This window comes from Gossypium hirsutum, chromosome D07 (genome assembly GCF_007990345.1).
Source record: "Gossypium hirsutum isolate 1008001.06 chromosome D07, Gossypium_hirsutum_v2.1, whole genome shotgun sequence".
NCBI classification, from domain to species: Eukaryota; Viridiplantae; Streptophyta; class Magnoliopsida; order Malvales; family Malvaceae; genus Gossypium; species Gossypium hirsutum.
This window is the reverse complement of record NC_053443.1, coordinates 31797675-31817472: the sequence shown is the minus strand read 5'-3', so window position 1 is coordinate 31817472 and position 19798 is coordinate 31797675. Positions and strand designations below refer to the sequence as shown.

Genomic DNA, 19798 nt, shown 5'->3' with positions numbered 1-19798 from the left:
AAGTTTTTGGCGCCGTTGTCGGGGACTGTTTTAAAAGGCATTATTTGTGAAATTCTTAATTTTGCATTTTGGTCTTTTTTTTCTATTCAGTTTTAACTTAGTTAATTTTTTCTGTGTTGTTTTAGGTGTTTATGAGTATTGATTAAATTATCAATTTACTCCTCGTAGACCCTAAAATTGAAAGGACTTTTAGACAAAAGAGAAGACTAGTGAACCAAAGAAGGACCGAAGAGATGAATTTCAAAAATCAAAACAAAAATCCAAGAGGAACATTTGCTTATAATGCTCACAATCCGATCATTGTTGCGAATGACAGAAATATTATCATTCAAAAATAGGCCAATCCTCTATTCAACGAGCTCAACTCAAGTATTAGGAGACCCGAAATCGAGGCAAAACAATTCGAGCTGAAGTCGGCCATGTTCTAAATGTTGCAAAATATGGGTCAATTTAGTGGGATTCCTACTGAAGATCCACATCTTCATCTTCGGCTATTCATGGAAGTGAGTGACTCATTTAAAATAGTCAGGTTGACCGAGGATGTCTTGAGATTGAGATTATTTCCATACTCATTAAGAGATAGAGCACGAGCGTGGTTGAACTCCCTACCATCCGGTTCCATAACTACATGGCAAGAGTTGGTTGAACGTTTCTGAATGAAATACTTTCCTCCATCTTTGATGGCCAAGATTCGAAATGAAATCACTTCATTTCAGTAACTTGACGAAGAATCTTTATATGAAGCATGGGAGAGGTTCAAGGAGTTATTACGAAAGTGCCCTCATCATGGCATTCCTTATTGTGTTCAAATGGAGACTTTCTATATTGGTCTCAATATTCATACTAGAATGATGGTGGATGCTTCGAAAAATGGAGCCCTTCTTTCTAAGTCTTACAATGAAGCTTACGAGATTAATGAAAGAATTACGAACAATAACTATCATTGGCCAACTAATCGAGCAGCCATAGAAAGACGAGGTATATAAAGTGGACACACTTGTTTCTTTGACAGCCCACGTATCCTCTATGTCTTGTATGCTTAAGAACGTAATTATTAATGGTTTCAATGGTAATATGACAGGTCAGCAACCAAACCAGTTCGAGAATATTTCCTGTGAATACTATAGAGATGGCCATTTTTTTTTAAAAATTTCCCATTGAATCAAGAGTCAAAATATTACATGAGAAATCATAATTGGAATGGTCTGCAATCAAATTCTTATAACTCTTCAAGGCAGATTGGTCCAATTTCTCCATAGAGTAATCAATGGGCAGACCATAGCAATTCTTCTATACCATTTCGACCAAATTATTTGCCAGAATATTCTCAACAAGTGTAACAACCCCCACCAATTGAATCTTCAAATGATCTTGAGAATCTGCTGAAGGCATATATAGCGAAGAATGATGCCACTTTAAGAAATCTAGAGTATCAAATGGGTCAACTAACCAATGAACTTCGAAATAAACCCCAATGTATTTGGTAGAGCAACACAGAAAATCTAAGAATTTTGGGCAAAGAACATTGCAAAACAGTCTCTTTGCCAAGTGGAAATACATTGGAGCCCAAAGTGGTTGAGGTTTAAGATGAGCCTGTTGCAACTCAAGACAAAGAGGAAGTTCAACCGAGTGTTGAAACTCCTGTTTCACAGAAGTTAGATCCGTTGATCCTTGATGAGGTAAACTCTAAACTAGTTAGTTCTGATTACTTAACACCCTTGTTGGATACAGAAAAATTTCCACAGAAGAGTTGTCTAGTTAAAGCTAAGATTCCACCACTGCCATATCCTCAACGATTCTAGACCTAACTAAAGGATACTCAATTGAAATAAATCTTTGATGACGAGGTGACTTTTAATGACTTCAATGCTGCTAAATCCCCAGATATAGTTGAAGACTGCTCTACTATTTCCAAGATGGAATCGCTAGCTTCTACAGAATTGAAGTTCAATTCTTTACACGGTCTGTTAGAACATATTCTACTGGAGGATTCACCAAGTGATGATGAAGACAAGGAATGTTTGGCTTGGTTAGAAGCTAATTTGAAGGAATTCACTCAAGAAGTTCCACTCAAATCATTATAGTTATCATACTCAAACCATTAGAGTTATCATCTCAAGAGTATATGCAACCAAAGTCATCGATTGAAAAGCCAGCTAAATTGGAACTGAAGGTTTTGTCTCCTTATTTGAAAATGACCATTTGGGTCTGTCTTCGACTTTACCTATCATTATTTCAGTTGAGTTCACCAAATATCAAGAAGAAGAGGCACTTGTCATTTTGGAAAGGCAGAAGAAGGGTACTGGATGAATGATTTCACATATTTGATTCATGGGTTGAAAGATTTGTAGGAATTATAAGAAATTAAACAAGGCCACTAGGAAAGACCATTCCAGGTTTTCTTTCTCTAATAAGATGTTGGACAGATTTGATAGCCCTAAGATGGTCCAACTTATCAATATTAATTCATAATATAATTAATTTTAAATTTTAATCCAATTTACTTTGGGTTAAATAAATTATTATTAATTAATTATGAAAAGAGGTCTAGTTGAGCTGAACTGAGAAAATCGATCCAATCGAGCATTGAGCAGCCCAAAACAATTGAGCAGCCCAAAACAATCCCACAAACTGACCCAATAAGCTTGATTGGCTGATTATTTGACTTGCAAAGTAGCCCTTGAAGACACCTTCAATTTGCACTCAAACCCCTCCACTATTTATGCCTTTCTAGATTTGCCCCTACCTTAAAATAGCAAGTTTGAAACCTTCAAACTTTCCACATGTGTGGCTGGCCATGGGGGGACTCTATGGCTGTTTATTTTTCCTATTTTTAGCAGCCTACTCAACCTATAAAACCCCCCTTTGCTGCTCATTTGAAACACATCTTAAAAACCATCCATTCTTAACTTCTCTCTCACTTTTCTCCTTTCATTATTCTTCAATTTCTTCCCCATTCCCTTGTCAATTTCACCTCTTGAAAAAGACTCCTCCAACCACCATTTGAAGTAGCATTCAAGTGTTCATGGAAGCATTGGATTAAGAAGAACAAGTCGAGAAGGAGGAGTTGAGCAAACTAGTCAAGCCTCAGAAAAACACCGGATTTGATTCTTGTTCCTTATCCTTTTAATTTTATTGTTATTGTTATGAACACATCTATGAATATTTGTGATGTTGATATGTTCAATTTAATTAATATGGCTTAAATTTAATTTGTGTTAGGTTGATTGTATTTTATCTACTTGAGTTATTAAAATTTTGTTTGAGTTGTTATAGGTCTCGGTAAGATGTTTGATTAAGTAAAACCATGACTAAGTTATTCTTGTATTACAATTGTAAGGTAACTGATGAATTAATTATTTAAATAGACTGAAATTGTAATTAATTGTCACAATTCTTAATCAGTGCATGATTAAATCATCTAAGGTAGTTGAGGGTTAAATTAGCAATGGTATCTAACGGTACATTAGTCTTGCATAAGTTGCAAGATTATTGTGATTAAACTGTTTCAAGGTAGAAGTACATTGTTACCTCACGTAACCTTTTAAGTGCTTTTGAGATTGAATTAATTGTTTGAATTGGCATAGAGATGTGTACAAGAGATTATTTTAATTCCATAAGTATGTATGTGCATTAACACATTTGCTTATTAAAATTTTTTAACTGGTTGAATTGACATAGAGATATAGTTAAGAGATAAATGGATTTTGGTAGGTGAGTATGTCATAAGTTAGCAAATTATCGAGTTGACATGAATATGTTCGTAACAACATGAACATGAGTTTAAAGCCTCATTTCTAAAGCCAAACATGACCGTGTGGACCACCCATGTGCGACACATGCCCATGTGGTTGCTCATGTGGTTCAAAAACCACCTTAAACTGGTTTCAAATAAAAAAAATCAGCATTGAAACAACCTCAAATTACAAGTGTTTAAGAATACACACCTTAAATGTGCTTCCAAAATATTATGAATCGATTGAAAGACCTCCACAAAACTGATCTAAAACTTGTTCACACAAATACTCAAAGACTAAGAAACTTACCGATCATAACAAGATATAAAGATACAAAGACAATTGATTAAAACTCAAATCACAATATTTCCCTTTTCCCCCCTTAAAATCCTCATTAAACAAAGGCAAAAGAATAAGAAAAGCTTTAAAAAGTGGCAATTGATGATAATTTTAGAACAAATCAAGTGACACAAAAATTATTAGAGCTTTGGAGTATAGTCACAGTAGGACAAATAGAAACACAAAATAAAAGAAATAAAAAAGATGGCAAAGAAGAGAATACCGTAGCTATAAGAGTCCAAAAATTGAAAAGGAAAACAAAATGTGAAGTACAAGATTGACATGAGAGAAAGTAGGGAACAAATGCGAGAGGATTTTGGGTAAAATTTCTAAAATTTGAATTCCCACTCAACCCCCTAACCCCCTATCAGATACATCTAAACACAATTTCAATTAAATTCAACCACTTAACTACACATCAGAAAAGAACAAAAAGAATAATCCTTGATTACACGCACAGGGATTCCAACACAGGACCATGGGGTAAGCTAATACACATCTTACCACTGAACTAGCAGGCTCATTCTACTCCTACAACACAAAAAGTAACTTAAAAGTCTGTCCAAGCCACTAACCCAACCAACAGACCTTAATACTTTTAACCCCGAATTTGAGATGTGACAATTAATCTAAGTTACAATAGCCCCTTTTATAGGCTAAATTCGTAGGTCAAATACGACTAAAATAACCCTAAAATAATCATAATTTAATTAGGAAACAATAGAAGAGTTTAACTAGGAGAAGAAACCCTCTTTAAGTTGAATGCAAGTCGCCATGTTATTTTCACCTAGTCGTGACGTCCAGAGTCGCGTCGTCATGACTTTGTGGCACCCCAAACTTGGCAGGGACGGTCTAACTTGAATCCAGAATGTCACATTAGCCACTTACATGACTCTCTTTACCGACAACCAAACACTCCATAAAACTACCACTCATGTAACGACCCATTTTTCAGTGGTGTTGGAAACAATGGTTTTGAGGCCACCAAATCCTATGAGTAAGTTCATAAATATTATCATTTAATATTTACGATTCAAACATGGTTTTAAAAAGGTTTTTGATATAGTGGTAAGACCCTAAGGTCAAGTGGTTTTAAAAAATAATGTATCGGGACATTGTTTCTATAAATCGAGCCGTAAATATTTTTATAAATATTTACAGAGTGTCATTAAGGTATTATTGAAGTGTCACTAAAAAACTTTAATGTTTCGATAGTTAATTAATTAAAATGGTCTAAATTATAAAAGATGTAAAATTTGATCACTATTTGATTTGAGTGATTAAATGGTTATTTGATTAAAGGAAAAGAGACTTAAATGGTAATTAGACCATTCAAGGTATTAGTGGATAATAATGGACATGAATTTGATGTTTTATTCAATTATTAACTAAGGTTAATATGGTAAATTAATAATTATATTAAAATAAATAAAATAAAAGCTTTTTTATCATCTATTTCAAAGCTCCATCACCAATTGTAAATGGCAGAAGGAGCCATTTTTTTCGCTTGGAGGTTTTTGCAACTTCACAAGAAAAATTGGTAAGTGATTTGGCCCTATTTTTAATAATTTTTATGTTTTTGAGATCGTTACAACTAGGTCCAAATAACACGTACCTTTTATTTTGAAACTATTAAAGATTTTGAATGTTGCCATTGATGAAACTTATGATTTTAGATGTTAAATGATGGATTTGAGATATTAGTTGTTATTTAAAAGTATTTTATTAAGTGATTTTTGATGAATTCTTTTATTAGGGACTAAATTATTAAAATAGTAAAAGTACAATGATTTAATTTGAAATTAATACAAATGTGGGCTGTTTTGGGTGCCATGAACAGTCAGCTAAACTTAAATTTGGAGAAAAGGTTAATTTGCATGTTTTAGGCTCAGGAATTAAATTGAATAAAAGTAAAACTTTAGGGGCAATTTTGTAAAAAATGTAAAAAATACCAAATTGCATGAAATAAATTATTTTATTGTCTAAATTAATAGACTAACTGAAATTAGTAATTTAGATCAAGATCAAGTGGAAGATCGAGGAGAATGGAAAATTACCAAAATGCTCCTATACTTTGACATTTCTGCAATTCTGTTAGGTAAGTTCGTATGAAGTGTATTGTGTATAATGTTGGTTAAATTGAATGTTATTATATGATTTTTATTGAAAATGAATCAATATATATGTTATTATACAATTTATTATGTTATGAAATAATGTAAATCTAACGTACGACGACTACCGAGCCCTGTTTGAACCTTAGGAATTCCTAGGATATAAATGACATGTCATTAGGGTTTACATGATTTGGGTGCCAGTCTTGAATGTCCTACTGATGGCTGAGGTCCGACATGTGTTGCAGATACTCCACAGCTCGTGTGAGCAGCATCGTGTAGCTACATTCTGACCCACATCTCATGTGAGCAGACCCATTTTCACAGCTCGTGTAAGCATTCTAATTTACAGCTTGTGTAAGCATACATATACAAGAATTAATGGATTATAGTTATATAAGTTAGCACACTTTGTGTGAGCTATCCCGGGTATCCAGCAGTATTCTAAATGGTTCAATGGGCATGAGTTGGAAAGGAAACGATAAATGTTCAATACGAACAAATACATGTATATATGAAATACATTGAAATGATGTGATATATGGAAAACATGTTATGTTATGAAGGATGTTATATCCAATTGAATCATATTTAGGTATAATGGTTATCCATGTTGAATTTATATGAAATATGTTTAAGTATGCTAACATGTTTTGTTGTTTGATGCTTAGGCATGTGCCTAGCTATTGGTTGGATTGTATTATGTTTACTTATAAAGTTATGCATTGAAATGGTAAGTTTCCAAATGGAAATATACTTGTGGTCATTAAAGAGTGGTGCAGTTTAAATTATGTAATTTCTTATGAAATGGTTTATCATGAGGTTAATTCCAAAAGAGCTATATTTAAATGCACTATCTTGTGGCTATGGTTGATGATATGCTTATGTCTTGTGTGTTATGCATATGAAATGGGTGTGGAAAGGTAATGGTATAGTAAGTTCATACTTGAAGTGTAAGATGATGAAAATGGAGATGATAAGTTGAATTGATGTTGTTATTTAAGCTAAAGAAAGTAAATGCAATGGAAAGTAATGAAATGCAAATGAAAGTAAGAAAATTTTGAAAGGATTTAAAGTTTTATAAAATCCTACGATGCTAGGGATGATATATATGTGATGTTGTGGATTTATTCACATTGTGAATTGTTGAATATGGTTTCATGAATCTTGCAGTATTGGTATAGGATTTTTCTTGATATGTATAAATTTCATATTTGAAATGAATTGATATGACTAAAGTTTATACGAGCTTACTAAGCATTCATTGCTTACAAAGTTGTTTTCCTTTACTTTTCAAATTATCAGAAGCTCAATCAGGTTGGAAGCTAGTCAGAGATCCATCATACTATCCATCAATTTTATCGGTAGATTTCTATGCTTTGGTCGCGGTTATAATGGCATGTATAGGTGGACTATGTCTAATGTTTAATTGATGAGTTTGGTATATATATGTCATTTTGGCTGATGATTATGGCATGAAATGTTGCTTTGAATTTGAGGTACTTAAGGTACTATTGATAGCTTGTTGATTGTGGTTAATATGGTCAAATTGGTATATGTTTTGAAATGAACAAATTTGGTATGGTTGTTATGTATCAATTATGACATGTTTTGGCATGAAAATAAGTTAAGTGATAATTGGTTAAATATGCACATGTATAGCCGTTTTGGTTGATGTTATAGCCATTATGTTTTGGCTTGTAATTATGGTATATATACGTGACTTTATGATGGTTGATTTTGTAGTATCTATAATGCTTAAATGATGAAAGTTGAAATGGTATTTAAAATGCGTGTAATGGAATGTTCTTTGACATGGTTGAATATGGTCATTTTGGTATTTGGAATGTAGTGGAAAAATATGGCTAATAGTGCTAAATGTCAAATGGCCAATTTGGTATTTTTGGTGTGAATTTGATAGGTAAATAAAGTGGTAAGTTTTGATATAAACGTAGTTATAAGTTGATTGAACTTTTGGCTAAACTATGCTTATGGTTATACATTTTAAATGGTTGTGATTGAGGTGCCTTTTGGGCATATTAGTTGTATGCACATATACCTTATTGGTTTATCTTGTGGATGCATTATTTGCTACATTTTGAATGCTTGTTTACATGTGGAAAATTCGTTGTAGGTGTGTGCATGATTGGGTGAGAAAAATGGCTTGGAAATGGCCTATTTTTCATCCACACGGCCAAGGACATGGGCGTGTGTCTTAGTCGTGTGTGATACACGACCATGCAACATGGCCGTGTGTCCCCTATAGCTTTCAAAAGGTTGCAAGTCAGGTAGTTACACGACCTGGTACACAGCCTGGCGCTCGGGCATGTGAGGCCACTTCGAAGGGTACAGGGCCTGGCATACGGGCGTGTGGCTTGGCGGTGTGACCCAAGTCAGAGAGTTACACAGGCATGGACACGGGCTGGACATAGTTGTGTGTCCCTACTTCGAATATCCACATGGCATAAGACACGGGCGTGTTTCATATTTTTCTAAAAAATTCTAAATGTTTCAGATTTAGTCCTGACTTGTTTCTAATGTGTTTTTAGGGCCTCTAGGGCTCGTATAAGGGACAATGTGTATGTTAATGATTGAATTTTCCATGATTGATGTTGTAATATTAAATGTTTAAAGTTTCTTTGTGGATAGATTTGAAGTGTAATCTCTGGTAATGCTCCGTAACCTTATTCTAGTGACGGATACGAGTGAAATGTGTCACAACTCACACCTCACAATATTCACATAACATGTTTACATGCATAAACATCAATCATATAGTTTAGGGTAAACATATAAACTCTAAATCATGCCTTCGTTGCACTACTCAAATCAATACAACAACAGGGGTAAATTAATCATTTCTCATGCAATGTATAAATCATACATAACTCAACAAGTTAAACATACATACAATTTAAAGCATATGATCTTAGGCTATATTTAAAAGAAATAGTTCAAAGGGATAAGAAAGACTCGTTTAATTAAAAAAAAAGATTTAAGGGCTAATTTGTATGTTTAATAAAATACTTTGAAAAACATCATAGTAAAATAGAGAGTAAAACTATGGAATTAACCAAATAGGACTTAATCATGCAAATTTTGAAGTCATTTAATCACATTTAAGGACTTTAATAGCGTAGTATAAAAATCAAGACTATATTGGAAAACTATCAAAACATGGTTCAATCAATCAGTATGTCATGTCGCGCCCACACAACATTCCTTATCATGGTGTTGATCCTTTGTCGCGACATCATTTCGGCATCATCGAGACTTCGTCTGCAACTTTTGCAAAAAATAATCCAAAATTGCATATGACATTTTGTCACATTACCAAGCATACCAATTCGTGCATTTAGCCTAATTTATTTAATCCAACATATCATATAACATATATAGATCATATTAAGCATTCTCGCACACTACAAAACTTACTAACACACAATTTGACATCCAAGGCAAATAATTATGCTAGCATGCAGTTCCTAACTTCATAAATTAATTACTTAGCATACCAATTTTACATTACCAACATTTTTATGTGCATCAAAGGTCTATTTAATACCGGTAAGTCATTTAAAACTTGCTACAACATCTAGCATGCACAAAAAAACATCTATATCCTTATTGACCTACAAGCATACAAATCAGTTATCCTACAACTCAAAACCATCATAACATGCATATTCAAAATCAGCATTCTCAAGAAATCAATGATCAAAAACCAATTAGAAAAGTCCATAAAATAATTCTTAAAATGTCCATTACAACCCACGAAAATATCAAAGTCTAACTCTCAATGTAAGATTCGACAATTCCATCCTTATTGAACTAGAAAACAAAACATATACTCTAGAAAGTTTGGCCTAGTTTTGATCACTTGGATGGCTCAGTTAGTGCTCAAAATGGCTACAAATAAACCACAATCTCAAGGTTATAAGAAAAACATACTATACCATTAACTCATGGAATAGAATTAAGCATAACTCCTATAAATCATATTGAAATATTTGCATATTGTGATTAAGAAACATGTATAAACATATATGCAATGTATAAGTGGATCTCCTAACACACCAAATGACTCATAGAGTATATATCAACTCTTGATTAATTTAGAACTTTGTATACATAATAAATACATTACACACATTAATTACAGCCTTATTTGCATCCAGAAAATAGCAAAATCAAATATCTACACATTCTCTTATTTCCACTGAAAATTAACTAGTTTTGCCAAAATAAGAAATTCCTTGCAAAATCTTCTTCTAAACCTCAAATTTGATTTCAAACATCCTAAATGTAATTTAATTACATATCTAATTTTTCAATTTCATCTAATTAGTTAGATTTAACATTTCCAACAAATCAAGAAAGAGGGAAAACATTTGATTCTTAAAAATTCGTTAATGATTTATTAAATTGAATTTAATGTTACTATATGTTACTTTTGAGGGTGGAAGGAAAGGAATTGTTTGTGTTTATAGCAGGTGTAGGAAGGAATAAAAGAAATGAAAGATTGAAGTATTGTCATGGCAAAAGGTCGGAAAGATTGTGAGCATAAATGCCATGGCAATTCTATGAAGATGCTGACGCATCACTTAGTTCTCGTCACTCCCAGCCAGCTAGACGTGTACCAGATAAATCCACATGAAAAAAATGGAGAAAAGTGTATGCTAAGAGGGGGAACCTACCCTATGAAAGAGGAAAGAGAAGAGAATTCTACACACGAGGATTTTACATAAGGATTTAAGGGTGGTTTTTCTTCTCCAACAAACTCTCATGAAAAATCTGAATAAAAGAAGAGAGGGTAACAACTAAAGCATAGAGCAGAGACGCAAGGAATGGGACGAAGCATTCAACCCTGGGTCTTGCACAATATTGCAGCACTGGAGTTGGGAGCTGATTTGGCAAAAGCTTTCTGAAGTTCTTCCTCCATTACCTTGATTAATTTTTGTGAATTTTACCTGTTAAATGATGTTTTTGAATGATACCTTTATTTTGGATGTTAATTTCCTACCCATGAGGTAATATCATCAGGTTGGAATTACTTAATGAATCTTTATTTCCATTAATTACCAAACATTATCTTGATTAGATCTATTGTTTCATTCGATTTGCATTATTTTGAATGCATGCATGCAATCTCTATACATAAATGGATGTATGGTATGTTCACAAACTTGATTTAATTCTGAAATGGTTAGATCAATTGGATTATGATCGAATGGTACAAGTGCGCACTCGAAAGAATATTCGTAAGCATTCTAGACATAGTTGGAACCTATTTTAACATGATTAGAAGGTTTCTAAACTTGATTTAAAGTTTCGTTAATGATTTCTGAGGATTTAATGAAATTTCATGAAAATTGCCATAAACATGTCAAAAATTTTGATACCATGAATTGGGTAGTTTTGCGTAGTTTAAAGGTTGAGAATCTATCGTAGGTGAATATTTAGATGAAAAAAATCAGTTTTAGACAAAAAGATTGAATATAGATCGATATATTCGAATTTTAAGTTTTCTATGTCGAAGGTTTCGGTCAAAAGATAACCTAGCTTAGGCTTGTGTTTTTTGATTGTTTGATGTGAGTCTTTGGCTGAATATTGATTATGTTATGTGATTTACTTTTTTGAAGCTTTGGAATCGTTAGAACTTTCTACGAGTAGAGATAAAGGCAATGAAAAACTAGTTTTAACTTTCAGCTTTTTGCCAAAAGTGTAATTGGTGAGTATTTGAAATAATTTCTTGTGGACATGATTCAATCCATTATTTGAGAATTTAGTTGTATTCTAAACCCCTACTCTAAATTCTAAGTGTAAGCTTTCTCATACTCATGTTTATCCTGTAAAATATGTGCTTATGTTACTATAAAGATGTGAATTGAGATGAGAGCAATTACATTTGACATGTGTTCATGATTACTGTTGTGAAAGTGCATATGTAGGCATTCCAAACATGCCAAGTGACAGTGATAATTATGTGCTTATGATGTAAATATGCAGTGATAGTTAACTGTAAATCAGTAAGTAATATATGTGTGCTTAATAGCAGATAATTTGGCCTCGTGATTCTTGAAACCGTTGGATATAGTTGGCATGCCATAGGATTGTTAGTACTCAGTTTTATGTTATATGATTTAGGTGTTGAGGCCTTGGGACATGCTAGAGAGATAAGGGAATGTGAGCTAAGCTCTATTCAATGGGACATGTTGGTGTGTTGGAGAGTGTTAGCCTTATGCTTCACTTTGGGGACATATTTGACTTTATGAGTCTATGTGGTGTGTTGGAGATCCGTGTAACCAATTAGTAGTGACAATTTCCACTTTTACGTTTCATAGCTCAAGCTCTAATTAATCTATAAACATGTTTTTGAGTAAAGTGATGTATGCTTGAATGTTATGTGATTATATGTGTAATGTGATATAGTTAAAAGTGGATATGATTACCATGTAAATGAACTAGTAAATAATGCACGAGTAAGTATAATATGACACTAGAGCTAGAACTATTGAGGTTGTGCTATATGGTTGTTTCGTTAATACTTGATGAATTTTTGCATGGTAGTTGTTCTAGGCATTCACTGAGCATGTTAAGCTTATCAACTCCCTTCTTAAACCATTGTAGATTAGTTATGTCCCAATGTAAGCAGTGTGGTTCTGAGAGGTGATCCAAGCAAGTTATTTTTTGTTATTTCATAGGTATTATTGTTATATGTTGTCGTTTTGGGAATAAGGCAATGTGGTAGACTTTTACTGATATTTGTCATGATGTTTTGGATGCTTCCATAGATTATTTGTTCATAAGTTTATAAGATTTGTTTCGAATCACATTGATAATTGCTCAGACTTACTTTCAATGTTTGAGACTATTATTATGGCCATTTTGATGTTTATTTGATGATGATATGATAACACGATGAATTGGTACAAGTTGGAATGACTTATATGCTTAAAAATATGGTATTTTTCTTGTCTAAGCAAAGGTATTGTTATTCGTGTTGTAAAAATAATACCTCTATGATTTTGAAATGTGCTGGAAGTTAGAATCATAAATTGGTATTGGTAGCCTATCACGAGTATCGATACTTAGGGTAATTTTATCGATACTTTTACAAAATCATTTTCGAGACTTTGGGTTTTTTTATGAGAAAAAATGCTGATTTGGTACCGATTTTCAATATTGTATCGATATCGTGCAAGGAAAATATCGATACCCATGTTCTAGTATAGATACCTATGTAGTACATTTTGAGATTTTTGTAAATGGACCTTATGCATATTTAATTATTATTTTAAGACTTTTTGATGTATGTTCAGCATGTATAATCGATAAATAAGAATATGTTGTAACACCTCAAACCCGGCCTAGACGTTATGGTCGGATCTGGCGTGTCACATTGAAGTGTCTTTTGAAAATTAGACTCATTGGTAAAAATTTGTTTCTATGTTTTAAAACCCCTTTGTTATTATGTAACTAATCAACTAGTCAAAACGTTTTCCTTGTTATCTGCTATTGTCATAATAAGTTGATCTTAGAACGCGGAAGCTTTTAAAAATCCAATGCTTCGATTTCGTGTCTTGGAAAATAGTAATTATTTTGAAAATACATCTTCTCCTAGACTAGCTGTTTAAAATAAGTAAGCAAAAGCCCAATTAAAACTTAAACAAACATAAATGGCCATATTACAAAAACATAACCCAACACAACTTTAAATTTAAATTAAAGCAAGTGAAGAACAGCTGCAATAATGTGGCCACCTCCAAGTCCCTCGCAACACCAAATTGCTTAAGGTTGAGGATTACGTACACAGTTACAAGAAAAGAGTGAGTTTATGAAAACTAAGTGTGTAATCCCCTATCAGTCAGTCAGTAAACAACATGCAGTAACAGTCTAGGCTCGAGCCTTATTCAGTAACAGTACAGTGTGGGCCTTAGCCCAATACAGTAACAGTGTGGGCCTTAGCCCAGTACAAAATTAGTACAATGCAATAATGCAACCAATCCCAATCCAGCCAACACACCTCTTTGTACCACCAACACACCATGTGGGGATAAAATCGACCCACCCAGCCAACACACCAATATCGTAGCAAAGCTGCCAGTAATAGTATCGCAACAAAGCTGCCAGTAACAGTATCGCAGCAAAGCTACCAGAAATAGTATACTTCCTCTATAACAGTATCCCAACCCCATGCTATATGTCATGTCATAAATCATACGTGTATGCAGAATGTCATACTCAATCATAGTCATACATATCATAGCACAAATCAGTTATACATAAGGCCATGTCAGTCATTTCATCTCCTAGGGGTATATCAATCATTTTACCCTATGGGGGTATTTCGATCATTTTACCCTATAAGGGTATTTTGGTCATTTTACCCTATGGGGTATTTTAATTATTTTACCCTATAGGGCTATTTCAGTCATTTTACCCTATGAGGTATTTCGGTCATTTTATCCTATGGCGGTATTTTGGTCATTTTACCCTATAGAGGTATTTCGATCATTTATTGACCTCTCGAAAGGTCCGTAGTTGCCTCGAGCAACTTAAGAAACCTAAATGGTCAAAATAGTGTAAATGGGCCCAAGTGGGCCCACACATTCGTGTGGCCTGTTCAACCCAGAATTTGCCACGGCTATGGGATCTATATCACCCAGTCCAGTATTTGCCACAATTTGTCGATTTCATCCGTGTGGGGCCCACGAGCCCATTGAGCCCACACGGCCCATGTCAGCCCAATGTGAACCATTACGGCCTAAGCCCATGAAAATGCTCATGGAGGCCTCTACAGTCTATCGCCCATGTTTTGCGAGTTAGGCTTACCACACGAGCGATCGTACGCTGGTGTGGTCTCAAACGTCGTATTTTTGGCTTTTTGGCTTTTTTTGCCAATCTACGATTACAATGGGGTGTTTACACACCTGATTGTGAAAACGCATCAAGATCCACGAGTTCCAAAACCTAGACTCACACAAGGCTTTCCATTAGTCGCTAAACAATAGGGTTAATCTCCCTCTTTTACACCCTTAACCAAAACTAAATTAATACTTGCCTCGACTGTCAAAAGTGGCTTAGCCCACTTATACCACTGACGGAGGTTGACTACAATCTCTTAGACGGGTATCTGCATTACAAACGGATTAAACAAGATTTTTTAAACATGTGGTTTAAATCCACTCATCAAAACTTACGAAAACACAGAAAGCACTCGGCCTACACTAAGAATGCTAGCCTAATACTTGCCTTTGATCGAGAGATGAGAGAAAATTTTTGACGACTTTATATGACTTGATACTCCTTCACTCCTTGAGAAGTTCGAACCGTCAGAGATGAGTTGTCAAGTCGAAAGGCAATAATTGACAAACAATTGATGGAAAGAGGTAGAGGAAGAAGAGCAATTCGGACAAAAGATGCAACACGAACTACTTCAACACTATGCGGTCAAGGTGTGGAAAAGTAGATAAGCGAAAAGAAGCAACAAAGAGAAAAGGGGAAGAAAAAAAAACAGAATTCGGCAGAGGGAAACCAAAAAGCTATTCGGCCAACACAAGAAGGAATAAAAGGGATGAGTGGAAAAAGATAACAAATAAACCCGAGAGGTACACCAAGTCTTAGTAAATTTTGACACCAAAGCAAAAAGTGAAAAGATTACTGACCGAAACTGAAGCAGACAGAGAGAAAACAACCCCCAAAAACCCCAAAATTGATTATCCTAGTGCCTAATGGCCAAATTCAACACACACACTCCTCAACACCTCTATTCTACGATTTTCTCCTAAAATCTCTCTCCTTATCCCTCCTTGAATCACTCCACCGATTTCTCTTAAACTCCCCCAAAACTCCATTCAAACTCCCCTTAGCTGTGTTTCAGTCCAACTCCACTACCTACATAGCTCAAGCAGCAAAATAAATACTCCATTGCACAACCCAAGACTTGAACCTCAGACCTCACAATTACACAACACGCCACCTTGCCACTAGACCACAAGCTATTTTTGTGTCATAAAACAAGCACTATAATTTATAAGGCCTACATGCCAGTGTCCAGATTCATGTAAAAGCAAAACCAAAAAAATCTGCAGAAGCCAAGACTTGAACCCAAGCTTCTCAAACACTCTCATACATACCCAAATCACTTAGCTATTAAAGCAAACAAGCAATTTGGGTCATATCAAGCAATTTGTGTCAGTCAAAAGCTATACGAATGTCAAAGTAAAAGACGTTTCCTTCTTTAAATGTCTAGATATATTGTGTAGAATCTGAGATGGTGGTGTGGCATCCTGATATTCCAACTTGGCAATTGGGCCAGGTATAGGGTGTTAGTAAGTGTGTTTTTTTATGAGTATTCTTCTGCAATTTTAATGAATTAACTAAGAGAAAGTGCTTTCCAAAATGAAATGGAAATTTATTTATCAAAAGCTATCACTATTTACTTTACAAATACAAATTGATTTTTGGATTATCAAATGAGTTGAGGTAACTTCTCCAGATTTGGCCATGTCGTCCAGACTGGGTTTGGGGTGTTACGAAATTGGTGGTATCAAAGTTTAGATTCAAAACTTGGGTTGTGATTTTTGGGTTCAAGTTTTTATGAAAAGTGTTTTGAACAAATTGTACTTCAGATTAATTTTGACAAATAAGTTTATGAAAATTCTGAGCCTCTAGCGTCGATCCTGTAAATACTTCTTCTTTAGCTATATACTTTGTAGTATAGAAAAACACTATAGTGCTAGAATTGCTCTTCTTTAGCTAAATACTGTAACAACTCTATAAAAGTTTCTGATAAAATTTTAGATACAAGATTTCTTACAACAAATTTCAACTATTGCATAAAATTTTGAAATTGTAAATAAATTAGGCATAACGAGTACGTGTAGAACTTGCGGGCATGGTACTCGTGGGTGTGAAGCGCACTGAAGAAGAGCTTGATCTGAGCCATCCTCGATGGGCAACATTCCCAATTTAGATACAAGTGAGACAGTGGGAACAGCAACTGCTGAGACTGAGTCCTGGACTTAGACTGTTGGTGACAATGCATTTTCCCAGGCCATGATGAGGGTGCTTGAGAGGGTCGCTGGGACCCATATTGGATCTAGTAGCCGAGGGTTGATAATTAGAAACACGAAAATATACACATTCTTTCATGCCCTTTCTAACTCAAATTCATGCAAATGCGTAGTAATTCTTGTCGAAAAATATATAATAATTATAAAAATATTTAAATTGTACTGAAATTATTAACATGTTGAATTTTAATTAATTTTATAATAAATTTTGATTATTTTTTTATCATTTTCGACAGATTCGTACAAAGGGCGAAAATTGGCTCGACAAATATTGCTAGAAGTGCAAAACCGAGAAGCGGTTTTTCAAGCATTGGAGCAAATTGATTTTTCAGTCTAAGATGGTCCAAATTATGAATATTAATTCATAATATAATTAAATTTAATTTTAATCCAATTTATTTTGGGTTAAATAAATTATTCTTCATTAATTATGAAAAGAGGCCTAGTTGAGCTGAACTGAGAAAACCGATCTGACTGAGCATTGGGCAACTCAAAACTGTCCCACATGCTGACCCAATTAGCTTATTTGGTTGAATATTTTGCTTGAAAAATATCCCTTGAGGGCTCCTTGAATATTCATTCAAAGCCCTCACTATTCATGCCTTTCTAGATTTGCCCCTACCATAAAATAGCAAATTTGAAGCCTTCAAACTTGTCACATGTGTGGCCGGCCATAGGGGGACTCTATGGCTGCTGATTTTTTCCATTTTTAGCAGCCTACTCAAGCTATAAAAACCCCCTTGGGCTGCTCATTTGAATCACATCTCAAAACCTCTCATCTTTTCACTTTCCTTTCACTTTCTCTCTTCAATCCCCTTCCGTTGTTCTTCATTTTCTTCCCCATTTCCTTTTCGGTATCACCTCTTGAAAAAGAGTCCTTCAGCCACCATTTGGAGCAGCATTCAAGTGTTCATGGAAGTCTCAGTTTAACATGAACAAGCGAAGAAGGAGGAGCGGAGAAACTTAGTCAAGCCTCGGAGAAACACCGAATTTGATTCTTATTCCTTATCCTTTTAATTTTATTGTTGTTGTTATGAACATGTGTATGAATAATTCTGATTTTGATATTTTTAATTTAATTAATCTAACACAATTATGTCATCTTGATTAAAATCATCTTTTCAAATCGTGCATTGGAACTTTTATTTTCTATTTATTTATTTTACTTAGTTAAAAATCTTAGTTTTTAATCACCTCCTCCAATAAAATATTTTTCTTCACCAAAGTGCTTGTAATTGCATTCATAAATAATTCTTTTCATAGTCCCTATGGGAATGGTAACTTGACATTTACTTGTCACTTTATTACTTGTTGCGGTTGTGTACACTTGCACATTTTCGTCGTTCCATGTTTTTGATGCCATTACCGGGGACTATTTTAAAAGTCATTATTTGTGAATTTGTGAATTTGTGGATTTGTGAATTTTGCATTTTGGTTTATTTTTTTGTTCAATTTTAACTTAATTAATATTTTTTTGTGTTATTTCAGGTGTTTATAAGTACTAATCGAATTATTGATTTACTCCCTGTAAACCCTGTGATTGAAAGAACTTTTCGACAATGAAGAAGACAAGCAAGTCAGAGAAGGACCAAAGAGATGAACTTTGAAAATCTGAATCAAGGAAATGGAGCAAACCCTGCTCAAAATCCTATCCTTATTGTTGATGATAGGGATAGAACTCTAAAGTAGTATGTCGTGCCAGTGTTTCATGATCTTAATCCGGGTATTAGGAGACCCAAAATTGAGGTACAATAATTTGAACTGAAGCCAGTCATGTTCCAAATGCTTTAGAAGGTTGGCCAATTCAGTGGAATGCCTACCGAAGATCATCATATTCACTTAAGACTATTTATGGAGGTGAGCGATTCTTTCAAGTTAGCCGGAGTACCCGAAGATGCACTACAATTAAAGTTGTTCCCATATTCGCTAAGGGGCAGAGCTCGAGCCTGATTGAACTCATTGACACAAAATTCCATTTTAACATGGTAAGAGTTAGCAGAAAGATTCCTCATGTAGTATTTCCCACATAGCAAGAATGCTAAGTTGAGAAACAAGATCACTACTTTCCAAAAAATGGTTGATGAGTCGTTGTACGAAGCATGAGAAAGGTATAAAGAATTATTATGGAAGTGCCCTTATCACGAAATCCCTCATTGCATCCAACTTGAGACATTTTATAACGGTCTCAATGCTCACAAAAGGATGGTAGTGGACACTTCTGCTAAAGGTGCTATCCTTTTTAAGTCTTATAACGAAGCTTATGAAATCATTAAGAGAATTGCCAGCAACAATTATCAATGGCCAACCAATTGAGCAGCGTCAAGAAGATAAGTCGTTGGAATACATAAAGTGGATCTGCTCACTCCAGTCGCATCTCAGGTATCTTTGATTTCTTTAATGCTTAAAAATTTTACCACTAATGGGTTTAATAGTTTGCAGCTCTACCACCCAATCAATTTGAAAATATAGCATGTGTCTGTTGTGGGGAAAGACATTTGTTCAAAGAATGTCCATCAAATCAAGGATCCGT

At 34.3% G+C, this 19798-nt stretch overlaps 2 non-coding genes across 2 annotated transcripts; both read right to left on the bottom strand.

The window, feature by feature from the left end:
* Window positions 1-686: 686 nt before the first annotated feature.
* On the bottom strand, window positions 687-793 carry LOC121219640 (small nucleolar RNA R71). The gene has a single exon (XR_005916530.1). It is a non-coding gene; the product is annotated as a small nucleolar RNA R71 (small nucleolar RNA).
* An 18515-nt stretch (window positions 794-19308) lies between these two features.
* On the bottom strand, window positions 19309-19415 carry LOC121219704 (small nucleolar RNA R71). Its single transcript, XR_005916595.1, has one exon. It is a non-coding gene; the product is annotated as a small nucleolar RNA R71 (small nucleolar RNA).
* Between the last annotated feature and the right edge of the window lie 383 nt (window positions 19416-19798).